This window comes from Oryctolagus cuniculus, chromosome 19 (genome assembly GCF_051225735.1).
Source record: "Oryctolagus cuniculus isolate XC-2025 breed Fujian yellow rabbit chromosome 19, ASM5122573v1, whole genome shotgun sequence".
NCBI classification, from domain to species: domain Eukaryota; kingdom Metazoa; phylum Chordata; class Mammalia; order Lagomorpha; family Leporidae; genus Oryctolagus; species Oryctolagus cuniculus.
Genome location: NC_142885.1, coordinates 44,808,691 through 44,824,366, shown reverse-complemented (window position 1 = coordinate 44,824,366; position 15,676 = coordinate 44,808,691).

The window sequence follows — 15,676 nt, the reverse complement described above, 5'->3', positions numbered from 1 at the left end:
TTAATTCTATCTATTATTATTAGCAGAAACTTGATCTTATTTATAAGATCCCTTTGACACTTAGTCCTATCTATATGATCAGTTACACACTTAATATGACCACTTTAATGTGTAAGATGGCATTAGCACCTGCCAACATAATGGAATTTGGAGTCCCATGACAAATTCTTAGCTTTACTCTTAGGTGTAAGTCCGTGGGAACATGTGCCAAATTGTTTATCTCCTCCCTCTCTTATTCATACTCATATTTTTTTAACAGGGATCAATTTTCAATTGGATTTAAACAACTAAGAATAATTTTGTGTTAAGTAAAAAGTTCAACCAATGGTATTAAATAAAAAAAGAAAATACTAAAAAGGATAAAATAGTGAGCTGTTCCTAAACAGTCAGAACAAGGGCTGATCAAGTCATTGCTTCTCATAGTGTCAGTTTCACTTCTACAGGTTTCCTTTTAGGTGCTCAGTTAGTTGTCACAGATCAGGGAGAATATATGATATTTGAATATAGCCCTACCATACGACCTAGCCATCTCACTCTTCGGAATTTACCCAAGGGAAATTAAATCAGCAAATAAAAGAGCTATCGGCACCTCCATGTTTATTGTAGCTCAATTCACAGTAGCTAAATGCCTGTCAATGGAAGACTGGATAAAAAAATTATGGGATATGTAAACTGGGGAATACTACACAGTGGTAAAAAATGAAATCTGGTCATTTACAACAAAATGGAAGAATCTAGAAAACACCATACTGAGTGAAATAAGCCAGTCCCAAAGGGACAATTAGCAAATAAATAAATTATTAAAAATCTTTCTCTTACCAAGGACAATAAATCCTTTTTTCTATGCCATTGGTTGCTAATTGGCAAAAAAAGGTACTTTGTTTATTTCAAAGAATTCTCTGTAAAGTGGATTTTTCATCTGAAATATATATTTTGTAAGTGTTTTGGAAAATAGTTGTCATTTATTTTGGTATTTCTGTTATACAAGTCATTTTAATTTTTAAATTTATTTTTTATTTTCTTTTTGTTTAAAAAGAAGAGAGCTAGCAAGTGAATGAGGCAGAAAGAACTTTCCATTTTCTGATTGATTCCTCAAGTGCCCGCAACAGCCAGATCTGGGGCAGGCAGGAACTCAGAAATCTGAGTCTCCCATTTGGGTGCCAGGGACCCAACTACTTGCACCTTCACTTCCATCAGCCCCAGGTTTACATCCCCAGAAAGCTGGAGTTGGAAGCAGAGCTGAGACTTCACCGCAGGCATCCATGGAATGCAGGTGTCTCAGGTGGCATCTGAACCCCTGTGCCAAATGCCAGGGGGATTTAGTTTTTATTTTACTCAGTGAACCTTCAGAATGCTTGCTTTTGAGGAAACCGTTAGTAAGGCTTTTGACCACACAAAGCCATTGAAGGCACTGTGTTTTCCCTTAGCATTTTTCTCATTTTGTGTATTTAAAATTGGTAATATTTAGTACATCAAGAATGTAGTTTTGTGACATAAAATCCTAGCCAGTTTCCAAATTACCAGGCATCATTTGTAAATATTCCACCTTTGCCTAGTAATATGAAACGTAACCACTATCAAATCATAAATTCTTACATATATTTGGATTTTTTAGTCACTTATCTTCATTTATTGGTCTGTTCAGTGGTCAGTAAAATATGGAAATTTGCCCATTTTTTATAACCACAAGGCCATTCTTTATATATTACAAATCAGTGTCGTCAAAACAATAAGAGCATGTGTAATTCAAAAAGTTTTAACCCCTCCTGCTTTATTTGGTTTATATAAAATAGAAAAACAGATGAGGAGCTCACATTTTTAGAAAATATGAGTCTTCCTGTTCAGGAACATGAAACAATCTTCCCGCTTCAATGTTTCCTTCTCAGATCTTTCAGAAGGGTAGGTGTGCGTTGACAGGAAATGTGTGCACGGATATAAAAGGGATACTGGATTCCACTCAAAGAATTTCAGCCCAGAAACTGATATATTATGGAAAATTTTTCTCTCATTTCCACTTTTCTATAACGCATACAGGAGTGCGTGTGTGTGTGTGTAACGTGTACACTAAGCTTTATCAAGTTTGGTTGATGATGTCACTTTAAGTGGCCAATACAGCAGTCTGTGAGGAGAACTGTGAGTAGATGAGAAGCAGCTGAAGTTTTGGCTCTGTTGTAGCTTCTTAGAAGCCAGCCGAGGCGCTCGGGTTCCCTGTGCCAGGCGCTGCGGTGTCTGTTTATGAGTGTTACTGTCTGCTTCGTGAAACAGAACAGCACTGCCTTTGCTTCTTTATCAATAAAATGTACAGCATTTTGATGTCCATTACAGTGTCAAGTTTCTGCCTCCTTATTCCTCTTTTTAGTGTTCTTTTGGTAGTGTTTACATTATTTTAGATGAATTGTTAATTACTTTGCCAAATCGGAGGATTCCTTAGTGGGATTTGATTTTAATTGAGTTAGGAAAATAATTTTAACAGAATCAATCTTTTGTAACAGTCCTACTGGATAAATATTGTCTTTGTTTAATTCTTAATTTTGAACTTTATTTATTTGAGAGAGAGAGCGCCCCCAGCTCCTCCACTGGTTCTTACTCCAAATGCCCTCAATGGCTAGGATTGGGCCACACTGAAGCCAGGAGCTAGGAACTCAATCACGGTCTCCCATTTGGGTTACAGGGACCCAAATACTTGTGCCATCACCTGGGACATACCAGGATGCACGTTAGTAGGAAGCTGGAATTGAGAGGAGCTGGGGAAGGGGCAGTGTTGTGACGTGGTGTTAAAGCTGCCGCCTGTGATGCAGCATCCTGTATGGGCTGTATTTTGTGTCCTGGTGACTCCACTTACCATCCAGCTGCCTGAGAATGGTCTGGAATAAGCAGAGGAAGCAGGCCCAAATGTTGGGGCCCCTGCTGCTGACATGGGAGGCCCAGAAATTCCTAGTTTCTGGCTTCGTAGTCTCTCTCAACTCTGGCTTTCAAAACAAATAGTTAAAAAAAAAAGCAGAAAGGAGCTGTGACTCTAAACCTGATACTCTGAAATGGAATGTGGGTGTTCCAACTGGTGTCTTAACTGGCAGGCCACAGGTCTACCGCTGTACTACACATTTTACATGAATTATTGTGAATTACCATCTCAAACAGTTTTTGCAACAAAACAAACTTTTACCTCAAATTTCTATCAACTTTTTGAAATACCCACATTTGTGTATATGTAATTTCAATAACTTGAGTAAGAAACATGTGAGTACAACTTCCAAACAAGGTTTTAAAGTATTTAACTGCCTAACACCAGTTTCTTTCTTGGTCCTTCCTGATTTTCCCGTTATCTCCAGCTGAGCAGAGTTGGAATCCTAAAAGCCTCCAGCCCTGGGTATGCTGCATTGCTGTTGATGACAGGCCACAGAGACATACCAGTTTAGATGCTCTACCCTGATAATGCCCATAGCACATATAAGCTAAAAGTTTGTTGCAATTCCCAATAGTCTTCCAACATTAGCATGAAATCTATGAAGAATAAATGAAAATTAATACCAATATTTCAGTTCTCACTTCTGATTTTTTAAGATTTATTTTATTTATTTGAACGAGTGAGTTACAGGTGAAATGATTTATGAGAAAAGGTGCATTGCTAATCCACTTGAATTGACACCCAGTCAGCAAAGTTTCCTGACCTCATCCCTAAAACATCAACTGAGGTTTTCATTATCCATGGAGAAATACACATGATTTCACTTTCAATATTAAACCATGGCCATCATTTATAACTTTACTATTCACATTGAAGTGAGGATTAAATTTTGTTTTATATTGTTCAGATGACTGCTGAGGTGTCTGAACACCTGCACTGACATGTTTCCTATTTCATAGGCCATATTGCCATATGTTTTTCATGCTACTTCTGGAATCCCCCTTAACTTGTGTTTCTCTGCCTGACTTTGCACATGTTTTTACTGTGTCATTTGAATGGTGTAAGACTATCATTGACCTTTAATAAATTGACCTCTCTATTATGGATTGGATATGACTTGCTCCCCCAGCTCATTTAAACTCCAGAGTCTTATGTTGACAATTGATCAATTTAAAGTAGATACTTGTTCTAATTATGGCTTTTGTTAGGTGAATCTGCTGGAGGAGACTTTAGGTCTTGCAGGCTTGCCCTCAGAGAGTGGTTCTCATGAGAAGGTTGGTTGTTTAACCTTGGCATGCTTGCTGTGTCTCTCGCTGTGTTTCCAGGCTCACCATGGGATCATCCCTCCACACAGGCTTCACCATCGCCAGCCTCACCAGAGCTAGTCTATGTGGCTGTCCGATATTCAACTAAGGATTTCCGAGCTGTAAGCAAAAATAAGCATTTTCTTTCCTGAGTAGCTCCTCTCTTGTATGTTAAAGTAATGAAAAGCTGACTTACCTTCAATGCCAATCACAGGAGAAAGCACAGCCTTCCTGTATGAGGTGTTCAGCAGCAAGGTAGGTGCCATGCATACCAGAGCTGGCAATTTTTTCTTTCCATTTACTAGTCCTCTGCACCTCAAGGCAGGCAGCCCACATCATACACCCAGAAACCCCAAAGTGATGTCAGTGGGCCAAGTCAGTCACTAACTGTGTCAGCTCTGAATTTTGCAGTGTTTTGGAATGCCTAGATCATGATACTACTACTACTATGTGTTCAGGTCATATTTGATAAATGGATTGCAAGAATGATTTAATACAGTTGGAAAGTTCAACATCTTTAAAGAAAAACTCCACAAGCTAAAGAAATAATTTTTCTATAGTAATGACTATTACTATTTGCTGTTTTTTTAATTTTCATAAGGACAGATCATATAAAATGTTTATTATTAATACATAGGCAATAAAGTTCTACACTTCCTCCTCCTATCCACCCCCCCCCCCACTTACACCCAGGAGCTCCATTCTCGCCTTTGTACTCTTATGCCCGTCACTGGTGCCTCTGTTGTGATCACCAGCTCTGTACTGCATGCTTTGTGTTGCTCCCCTGTTGTCAGGTTCTCATTCCTCAAAGTCAGGGACTGATCTTACCCCTTCCAAAGCCAGGCACATTACCCCTCTCCCATGTCACATTTGCATTTTTGCTTTTGTAGGCCATCTCTTTCCTCATCTAAATGGACACCTGCTGTCACCTGCTGTTGGGGTGGTGATGTAGCCCACTGTATGTCATCAGAATATCAATCCAAGTTACAGGGCCCCCAGACAGCCTCACCCTTGTATTGTAAATCCCTGCAGTACCATCTGGGACATTTTTGTAATAATTTACAATGAGAGAAAAGATCGGTATAGTTTACAAGTCAGTTCCCTCAGTGAAGATCATCATACCAGACATTGGAGGTGGAGGTGCTGGATGAGGCCTAAGAGCCCACGAGAGTGTAGGGGGTGACTGGTGCCCATGAATGGTACTGAGGGGATACCCATGGGGCTCAGGCACATAGGGGAATCCTAGGAAAGAAGAGGATAGTCCTACATCCATATTGAAGGGCAGAGCACAAGCTCACGTGTGCAAATATATCAGTCTGATGGGTGCAAGCAACACCAATGAATGCTGAACCAGAGTAGAGGAAGGGATAGGCGCTTCTCCACCTGATATCAAATAAGGAGCATCAGAGTCACAAAACTCTCCTATTTCACTGGGTCCTGGCAGCCTGAGGAATGAAGGGAAGTCACAGGGATAAATGGATGTGGCATCACATCTGCATGTGTGCAGGCAAAGAACAAAGAAGGCAGGGACTATCGCAGAACATAAGCAGAGCCTTTACTGGTTTGCCGAGTTAAAGAAACATTCCATAGACAACATCTATGTCCAGGGCCACCCCAGCCTCCCATCCTTAGTTATGTTCTCCAGGGCTGTGGATATCATTGATCACCCACGTGGAAATCTGATGAATTTTCTCTCTTAAAATGCACAGTCCCCTTGGAGATACCTGAAAGGTCAATCATGACAGATTGGTTTTCCTCCACCACCCACTGGAATTCAAATTTAAAGCCCAAGCTATTGTATGACATAGAAAAGTGACATATCCACCTTCCTTTGAGTTTCTATAAAGTTAGAAAGTTAGAGTTAAGATGATTTGCTGCTAAGGCCTTATACTTTTTACTAATGTTTTATTTACTCTTTAAATCCATTCATGAGAGAGACTTGTGAAACCTCTCACCATGCTTGTATGTTAGGTTCTACCTGAAGTACTGTGATCAGTTATTTAGTATATTTTGCCCCCATCAGTGACTGTGGGAAACATGAGGAGTTCCAACAGAAAGGATCTACCCAGAAGGGGGCCACTGAGGAGCTACAGGAATAACCAGAGTCAGAAGTAGAAAGAAGTTTGCAGAGGTTCTGTTCTTGGTTTGTCTCCTTGTGCTGGCTCAGCCGGGCAGGGTTGTTCTGCACATCAGGTGGGGTTACATGGCAGGGAATTGTCAGGAGAGAATGAACATCCCAGGTGGGAGAGGTGACCACCAAAGAGGAGAACAGAGACCCAGAGTCCTGGTTTGTGCCATCCCTCACTCCTGAGACTCCCATCCTTATGTGTGCCCAACTGGTCTGTGGATCATCTCCCACTGACCTCTGAACCCTGCTCCCAAACCCTACTTTGACCCTGACACTCTTCACCCTGCTCTCCTCTTCCTGCCACACTGCTCCTCATCCCCAACCTAATTGTGACCTATTACTGCCACACCCCATCCCCCACCTAATGGATAGCCAATCACTGCCCTGCCCTGTTGGCAAGCCAATTGTGAGCTCAGTCCTTGCCCCGCCCTAAGTCACACCCTTCTCCTCTACCCCCCACTCTAGTTTCTCACTCCTGGTAACTCAGTGCACTGAGAGGACCCGGACATGAAGGTATGGAGGTGGATCTTCTGGCTCCCTGTGCTGGGGTTGCCCAGTCACACAGCGCAGAATGTGAGTAAATACCAGATTCACTTTGGTCTCTTTCCTTCTATTGGCTGTGTCCCACTGTGGTTTAGATAACACCATTTCACTGGCTCTTGCACAGCCATCCAGTCCTTTCCAAAGATGAAGTTAGATGAAAGTTAGACATCACAGGTGTCGTGGCCAGGCTGACAAACCTCTGCCACACCTGTGGCATCAACTTCTGCTTGATCAACAGCAGGAAAGCCTGGCAGGGTGGAATCCTGGAAACGGTAACCTCATAGTATCAAAAGAGGATGTGTGGATATGCTAGAAGCCACTGGATTACATGTTGTAGTGGTGAAAATAACACAGGAAACACTGATTTCTTAGGAGTCATGATTGTTAGCCTGGTTCCTGCAGGATCTGTGGGAGATCCTCAGCTGCTGCTCCTTTGGTACCATCACACATGTAGCAGTGTCACTGAGATAAGACTCATGTGTGTTGACACCAGGCAGCCTTGAAACAGTGGTTCTGAGTGGGTGGTATTAGTACTAGATTGTTGCACGTGAACTGTCACTTCTGCTGTGGATTATCTGCTTTGTTGACTTTTGTTAACTTTTGAATTGTTCTTTTCCTCAGCTCTTGGAGGCTGTTCCTAGGGACTATATTTGAAGGGAGCCCAGAGACAGACACGAGATGTGAAAATAAGTATCTCCATCCTGCTTTTATGAGCTCATAAAAAATCCAAATCATTCAAAAGAGAAGGGGAATAGGAAGAAATTAGAAATTGAAGGATGCATAGAAATGGAAAACTCTCAAACGATTCTCATTTTTCATTTATCATTTAAAGTTGACAAATTTGTTTACCCTAGTTCTAAACTTCTTAATTATTTTATTAAGAGAAGAGATTTTCTGTTTTTCCTAGGTACAGTTCCAAGAAGACAACCGCACTTCCTCACTGCCCTGCTCCTCCCCCAATCCCCTTCCAACTCTCCCCTCTCATCAGTTTTTGCAAAGCCATCATTTTAATCCAAACTGTATTCAAAAACTTAATTCACCACTAATATTCACAAGTAAAAATTAGGAAGACTGCAGTTCAACAGGAGTATAAACAGGAGCTACATATGACAATAATAGTCCAAAATGGGCATTTCATTCCTATAGATGTTTTGGTATTCTATATTAACTGCCATATATCTTAGAAAACATATAGCCGGCGCCGTGGCTCAATAGGCTAATCCTCCACCTTGCGGCGCCGGCACACCGGGTTCTAGTCCCGGTTGGGGCGCCGGATTCTGTCCCGGTTGCCCCTCTTCCAGGCCAGCTCTCTGCTATGGCCAGGGAGTGCAGTGGAGGATGGCCCAGGTGCTTGGGCCCTGCACCCCATGGGAGACCAGGAAAAGCACCTGGATCCTGGCTCCTGCCATCGGATCAGCACGGTGCGCCGGCTGCAGCGGCGGCCATTGGAGGGTGAACCAACGGCAAAGGAAGACCTTTCTCTCTCTGTCTCTCTCTCTCACTGTCCACTCTGCCTGTCAAAAATTAAAAAAAAATAAAAAAAAAGAAAGAAAAAACATATAATATTTGTCTTTATTGAGATTGGCTTATGTCACTAAGCACAATGGTTTCCAGTTGGATCCATTTTGTTGCAAAAGACAGGACTCCATTCTTTTTTTTTTCTTTTCTGACAGAGTGGACAGTGAGAGACAGGGAGAAAGGTCTTCCTTTTTGCCGTTGGTTCAACCTCCAATGGCATATATACATATATATATATATACACATATATATTTATATACATATAAATTTTTTTTGACAGGCAGAGTGGACAGTGAGAGAGAGACAGAGAAAGGTCTTCCTTTGCCATTGGTTCACCCTCCAATGGCCGCCACGGCTGGCGCACTGCGGCCGGTGCACCACACTGATCCGATGGCAGGAGCCAGGTACTTATCCTGGTCTCCCATGCGGGTGCAGGGCCCAAGCCTTGGGCCATCCTCCACTGCAATCCCTGGCCATAGCAGAGAGCTGCCCTGGAAGAGGGGCAACCAGGACAGAATCCGGCACCCTGACCGGGACTAGAACCCGGTGTGCCGGCGCTGCAAGGTGGAGGATTAGCCTAGTGAGCCACGGCGCTGGCTACATATAAATTATTATAATGTTAATGTTTATATCAATTTAGATTAAAACATATTACATTTCTTCTAGAATTTCATATAAATAGATGCATGCGTGCCATATGGACTATTTTGTATCACCTGATTCTGCTCAGGACAATATGTCTGAGAGAATTCATGTTGCAGTATGGATCAGTAATTCATTTGTTTTCATTCCCAACTCATCTGAGTTATTTCTACTGAATGAACATCTCTGTTTAATTCACTATTCTATAGGAATTGTTTAGGGTTAAGGTGCCAAATTTCAACAAATACACAGTTAAATCCAATGCAACCTATGTAGAAAAGTTGTAAATAAAACAGTGTTAACTTACTCAGCTGAAACATTTGTCTTAATTCACATAGTGGATCAATAGAATTTATATGAAGACTGTTAAAAAATCTTGTGTTTTGGTGCTACCATTGTTCTTTCCACTTTTGATTTTATTTAAGCATTAAAATTTGATTTTCTCCTTATAAGCTTTTCACTCACATTTTGATGGGGACTGGTATTTAAAAGAAATCATCAATACAAGAGAAGATGTGGTGGAGAGGAACTCTCACCCAGTATTAGACAAAGGAGAGTACAGGGCCCACAATGAACCAGGATACTCTGTGCTCAAAGGCACCCACACAGATATCTAACAACACTACCAACCACCCAAGAAACTTGAGGCTGGCAAGTTATGCTTATTTTTAAACTTTAATTCATTAATTTTTATTTGTATTTTAAAGGTGCAAAGAGACAAGGACAGATGTTCTCCACCTCACCTGCTGGGTCACTCTCCCAATTTTTACAATAGCCAAGGATGAGCCAAGCCCAAGGCCAGGAGCCTGGAATTCAGTCCAGTTCGTCCACCTGTACAGTAGACACCCATATACATCCTTGAGCTGTCATCTGCTAACTCCCAGGGGGGCACATTATCAGGAAAATAGAATGGAAGTAAAGCCAGGACTCAAACCCAGGCACTCTGATGTGGGATACATGCATCACCAGTGGGGTCTTAGCCATTGTGCCAGACACCAGGACCCCAGTCTATCTAGAAGCAAGGAAATCCCCTTTAGTCAGTTGAGGGACATGATTACTTCTTGCAGGCTGACCTAGGATTCTTAGCAACTGAAATACAGTAAATGTCTGTGTCTTCTCACTATTTCCAATGTTTTATTGCAGCTATCTCAGAACTTTCCTGACCATTTTCAGCTCAGTACTGATTTTGGGGGGATTTTTCGGAAGCTTATCATTATTGCTACAGTCGTAGCTATTTCGGCATTTGCCATTTTCTTCTGGACAACTGTTCTTGTTGTGAGTATACTAGGAGTGTTTTATATGATAAATAAGGAGGAATTTGTATAGTAATTGCATTTGCACCTGGTAAAATCAGTCCTCCTCCATTCATTGTTTTCCCCATAACCCACAAATTTTAATAAGGTTGTTTTCATTATAATTTGGATTGAAACATGTTTTAAAAGTCTGGAAAGATTGACCTATGTGTTCTTTTGAAATTGTGATGTAATCTCCAAATGCTTTGTAGTTTTCAAATTCCCTGATTCATTTCTAGCTTACTTTCACTGTCCTGAGAGCAAACATTCTATGATTCCTACTCCTTTCCATTTGGTAAAGTGAACTTATGTCTTGAGTGAATGGAGTAAATGTGCTGTGTGAGCCCACATGAGTGTATTCTGTTTTGCTGGTTGAATTATTTTGTAGTGTGGACTGATTCAGCAGATTATCAGTGCTGTTCAGTTATTCTGAATCTTTACTGACTTTCTTCCTGCTGGATCTGCCAGTGACTGAGGGAGGAGTGGGGGTGAATTCATCTATTTCTAGTTGCAGTGCAGTTTTGCCTCATGAATATTGAAGCTCTGTTGTTAGGTATTTATACATTAAGGGTTGTCATGTCTTCTTGAAAAATGGATCCTTTATCATTATTGTAATACCATGTGATCCTTGAATGCTCCTTGCATTGTGCTTGTTTTGTGTGAAACTGAAATAGCTACTCCAGCTTTCTTTTGATTAGTTCTAACTGTACATTTTTCTCTAACCCACTTTTAATGCATTTATAGCTTGGATTTGAAAATGGGCTCCTGGTATACATTCATTAGCTGGGAATTATTTTTTATTCCACTCTACAGTCACTGTCTTTTAATTGGTGTATTTACTTTATTAGCATTTAAAACTATTAATGATATAATTGGTTTAACATCTATCACCTTTATGGCTGTTTTTTATTCATTGTCCCCTTTTGCCTTACACTCTTTATATGCCTTTTCAGGGCCTAACTTAGAATCTTGCAAGTTTTATTTCATTGTGTTTAGCACACCAATTATACTTGAACTTATCTTTTTTGTTGTCTTTTTTGAAAGTGGTTCTCCCTGAATTGGAAATACACATTTTAAAAAGTAATCCAATTCACAGGAAATGAAATTTATGTTGTAAAAGGTGACTCCACAAACTCCGTCCCATTTCTTACGACACTGCTATATCCATAAGCTATAATCGCCATATGTATTGCTATTACTACTTTGTTCAGTTATATTAAGCAAAGTGTTGTCTGAGAAACCAATCAGTAAGATAACAACTTTGCCCTCACTTACTCCTTTGCCTATTGCTCTTGCACTATGTAGATCCAAGTAGCTGACATATATTCGCTTCCTTCTGTCTGAAGAGCCTCTTTTAAAATCTTTGTAGTGTGGCTTATGAGAAAGAGAGTTCTGGCTGGCGCCGCGGCTCACTGGGCTAATCCTCCACCTTGAGGTGCCGGCACTCCGGGTTCTAGTCCCAGTCAGGGTGCCGGATTCTGTCCCAGTTGCCCCTCTTCCAGGCCAGCTCTCCTGTGGCCCGGGAAGGCAGTGGAGGATGGCCCAAGTGCTTGGGCCCTGCACCCCATGGGAGACCAGGATAAGTACCTGTCTCCTGCCATTGGATCAGCGTGGTGCGCCGGCCGTGGCGCGCCAGCCGCGGCGGCCATTGGAGGGTGAACCAACCAATGGCAAAGGAAGACCTTTCTCTCTGTCTCTCTCTCACTGTCCACTCTGCCTGTCAAAAAAAAAAAAGAAAGAAAGAAAGAGAGAGTTCTTTGATGTTTTTCTTAGAAAGTCTGTGTCCGTTTTGGAAGGGTAATTTATCTGAGTGTGATTCTAATGCTTGCCTTCTCAAATCAAACTGATTATTTTGTCTTTTAATATGCCTTCTAATTCTTTACTAAAATCACAACATTACATTGAGTGAAAGGAACTGATTTACACAGGTCCTTTGTGAGAGATTTTATGGTATCTTGGTAGAAGTTTAGCTGGCATTACAGTTTACAGGTACTGAAAGTGGCAGAGACTGATGGCAAGGGCTTGGGTCATCTTCTACTGTGTTCCCAGGCCATAACAGAGAGCTGGATCAGAAGAGGAGCACCCAGGACTCGAACTGGCACCAATATGGGATGCCAGCACTTCAGGCCAGGGCTTTAACCCAATGCGCCACAGTGCCAGCCCCCATCCAACTGTATTTTAAAATTTGTAAGGTGTTTCTAGTGAATCAAAAAAGTTTACTGCAGTACAAATGTTTTAGAATTTATTCTGTTCTCATAGAGGCTTTTCTTGTTTAAGATTTCATTATAGATATTGGGTTTCCCCCCAAACAAATCAAATAATGTATTTGCATTCTAATTATGAATTTTGCCATTTCTGGGATAAAAATTAAATAGATTAGTTTTCCTTTAATAATATGGAAATAGATGTTTTGGTCAAAAATAACTGTTTACCTTTCTACCCTATCAGAAATGGTTTAATGAAAGATCACAATGAAGTAGGAAATATCTTCCATTGTTTTTTGTTTTTTTTTTTTTTTTTGACAGGCAGAGTGGACAATAAAAGAGAGAGAGACAGAGAGAGAGAAAGGTCTTCCTTTTGCCATTTGTTCACCCTCCAATGGCCACCGCGGCTGGCGCGCTGCGGTCGGCGCACCGCGCTGATCTGAAGGCAGGAGCCAGGTGCTTCTCCTGGTCTCCCATGGGTGCAGGGCCCAAGCACTTGGGCCATCCTCCACTGTACTCCCAGGCCATAGCAGAGAGCTGGCCTGGAAAAGGGGCAACTGGGACAGACTCCAGCGCCCCGACCGGGACTAGAACCCAGTGTGCTGGCACCGCTAGGTGGAGGATTAGCCTGTTGAGCCGCGGCGCTGGCTTCTTTCATTTTGTTTTTAATCTTTTAGAAGTCCTTTAAGCTAAATGACTGTTATTTCACTAGATTAGTGTTTTTACTTTCATCAGGAACAACATGTATTTCCTAATATATATTATTATAATAAGGTTAACTTTGTTTCTTCCTTGTCCTAGATAAAACAGCCAGTTTATCAAGGTAAGATTTTAGCCTCTGTTTTCTTTATAATACTTTTCTCAGTGCTGGTATTAGATGAGATCTTTTATTAAACTAGCTCTAAGTACAGTAATTTTTATAACTTCCTGGCTTATTACTTCTTGAAGGTTTTAGTATTCCTGGAGTGGTTTCTAAATGACAATGGAGAGGGACTCGTGATCTGTTGTAAGAATGCAGGAAGAAGAAGCATTAGTGGGCATAGGAGACTGAAATGAGTTTAGCTTCGCCTAGAAATGTTTAAGAAGCAAGTGATGCTGGCTAGTGCCGTGGCTCACTAGGCTAATCCTCGCCTTGTGGCACTGGCACACTGGGTTCTAGTCCCAGTTGGGGCACCAGATTCTGTCCCAGTTGCCCCTCTTCCAGGCCAGCTCTCTGCTGTGGACAGGGAGTGCAGTGGAGGATGGCCCAAGTGCTTGGGCCCTGCACCCCATGGGAGACTAGGAGGAAGCACCTGGCTCCTGCCATCGGATCAGCACGGTGCACCGGCCACAGTAGCCATTGGAGGGTGAACCAACAGCAAAGGAAGAGTTTTCTCTCTGTCTCTCTCACTGTCCGCTCTGCCTGTCAAAAAAAAAAAAAAAAAAAAGCAAGTGATGCTAATATTTTTTTTAAAAATTATATAATGTGAACCTATCAAAAAGCTTAAGACTTAGAAAAGATCTGGTTTTCTGGGGGAGGGGAGAATGTGTCAGGATATTTACGTGGAAAGTCTTTAATGCCGGAGCAGAAAGAGCAGAAATGATGCATACGGTGGAAGAAGGATTTCATATAGGCTTTATGGGCAATAAATAAGTGTTGCTATCTATTGAGAGCCAAAGCTGCCAGACACATAGTAGGCCCAACACGTTTTATTTTTACAGATCTATTTAGTTTATTTGAAAGGCAGAGTTGAGAGAGCAAGAGAGAGTGAATTCCATCTGCTGGTTCACTCTCCAAATGGCTGCAATGGCTGGGCTGGGCCAGGTTGAAGCCAGAAGCTTTATCCTGGTCTCCCACATGTGTGACAGGGGCTCAAGCACTTGGGCCATCATCCAACATTTCCCCAGGCTATTAGCAGGGAGTTGGATAAGAGTTAGAGCACCCAAGACACGAATCAGCACCCACATGGGTTCCTGACATAGCAGGTGGAGAATCAACCCGCTATACCACAGCAATGGCTCTGTGTGTTTATTTTTTATACTGAATTTATCACTGGTCTTGTTTGAAAGGGTTAATTCAGGGCAGCAGAGCTCATATCATGGGCAAATAACAAAACAAAAATAAGGATGCATCTGAGGTCAGATGAGAGAACTAAAAGACTGTCAGAGGAGTCCTTTAGGTGTTTATGTGAGCCATCCACCTTACAGGATGGGTGCATCAGGGCACGGTGTTCACTTTTATGGTAGGCAGTAGCATTCTGATCTTGGTAGTGGAAAGTCCTATCTGAGAGGGTTGGGAGCTCATCCAGATCCCGTAGAGACTAAGTGGTAACAGGTTGTATTAAATTATTCTATACTTCAACACCATTCCAGAGCCCTCCATTCTGCTTCTTGTGAAAGACAATCCTCAGGGCAGCAGGAAGTCTTTGGAGGCCCTGGAGTAGCCAATCGATTGACACTTTGAACGCTGCTTTCATGGGAATTTCAAATGATGGTATTTGAGGAAGGAACATAATTATCTACCTTCATAATTAGGGAATAGAAATGTAAGTAGCTAGGGTGTTTGATTTCTGTTTCTTCTCTGGTGAAGACAAAACTATTTGAAGTAATGGAATTTTCTTTTTTTTCTTCTTTTATTGATAGGCAGAGTTAGACAGTGAGAGAGAGATACAGAGATAAAGGTCTTCCTTCTGTTGGTTCACCCCCTAAATGGCCACTATGGCCTGCGTACTGCACCGATCCGAAACCAGGAGCCAGGTGCTTCCTCCCAGTCTCCCATGTGGGTGCAGGGGCCCAAGCACTTTGGCCATCCTCCACTGCCTTCCCGGGCCACAACAGAAAGCTGCACTGGAAGAGGAGCAACTGGGACCAGTACCTGGTGCTCCAACCGGGACTAGAACCTGGGGTGCCGGCAACGCAGTTGGAGGATTAGCCTAGTGAGCCACGGCGCCTGCCAAGTAATGGAATTTTCTAAGAATGAAGTGCCATCTTCCATTGATGAGAGTACTTCAATGAAAACATGTATTTCCCATGTTTCCAATAATTTCAAATAGGATTATAATTGACATTTGGTTCTTATTTCCTACTAGTTATATTGGTTTTAAAATTACTGTAAGTAAAGTTTGCTTTCTTCAGGCTTAGTAGTGAAGTTAGGAAGTTAT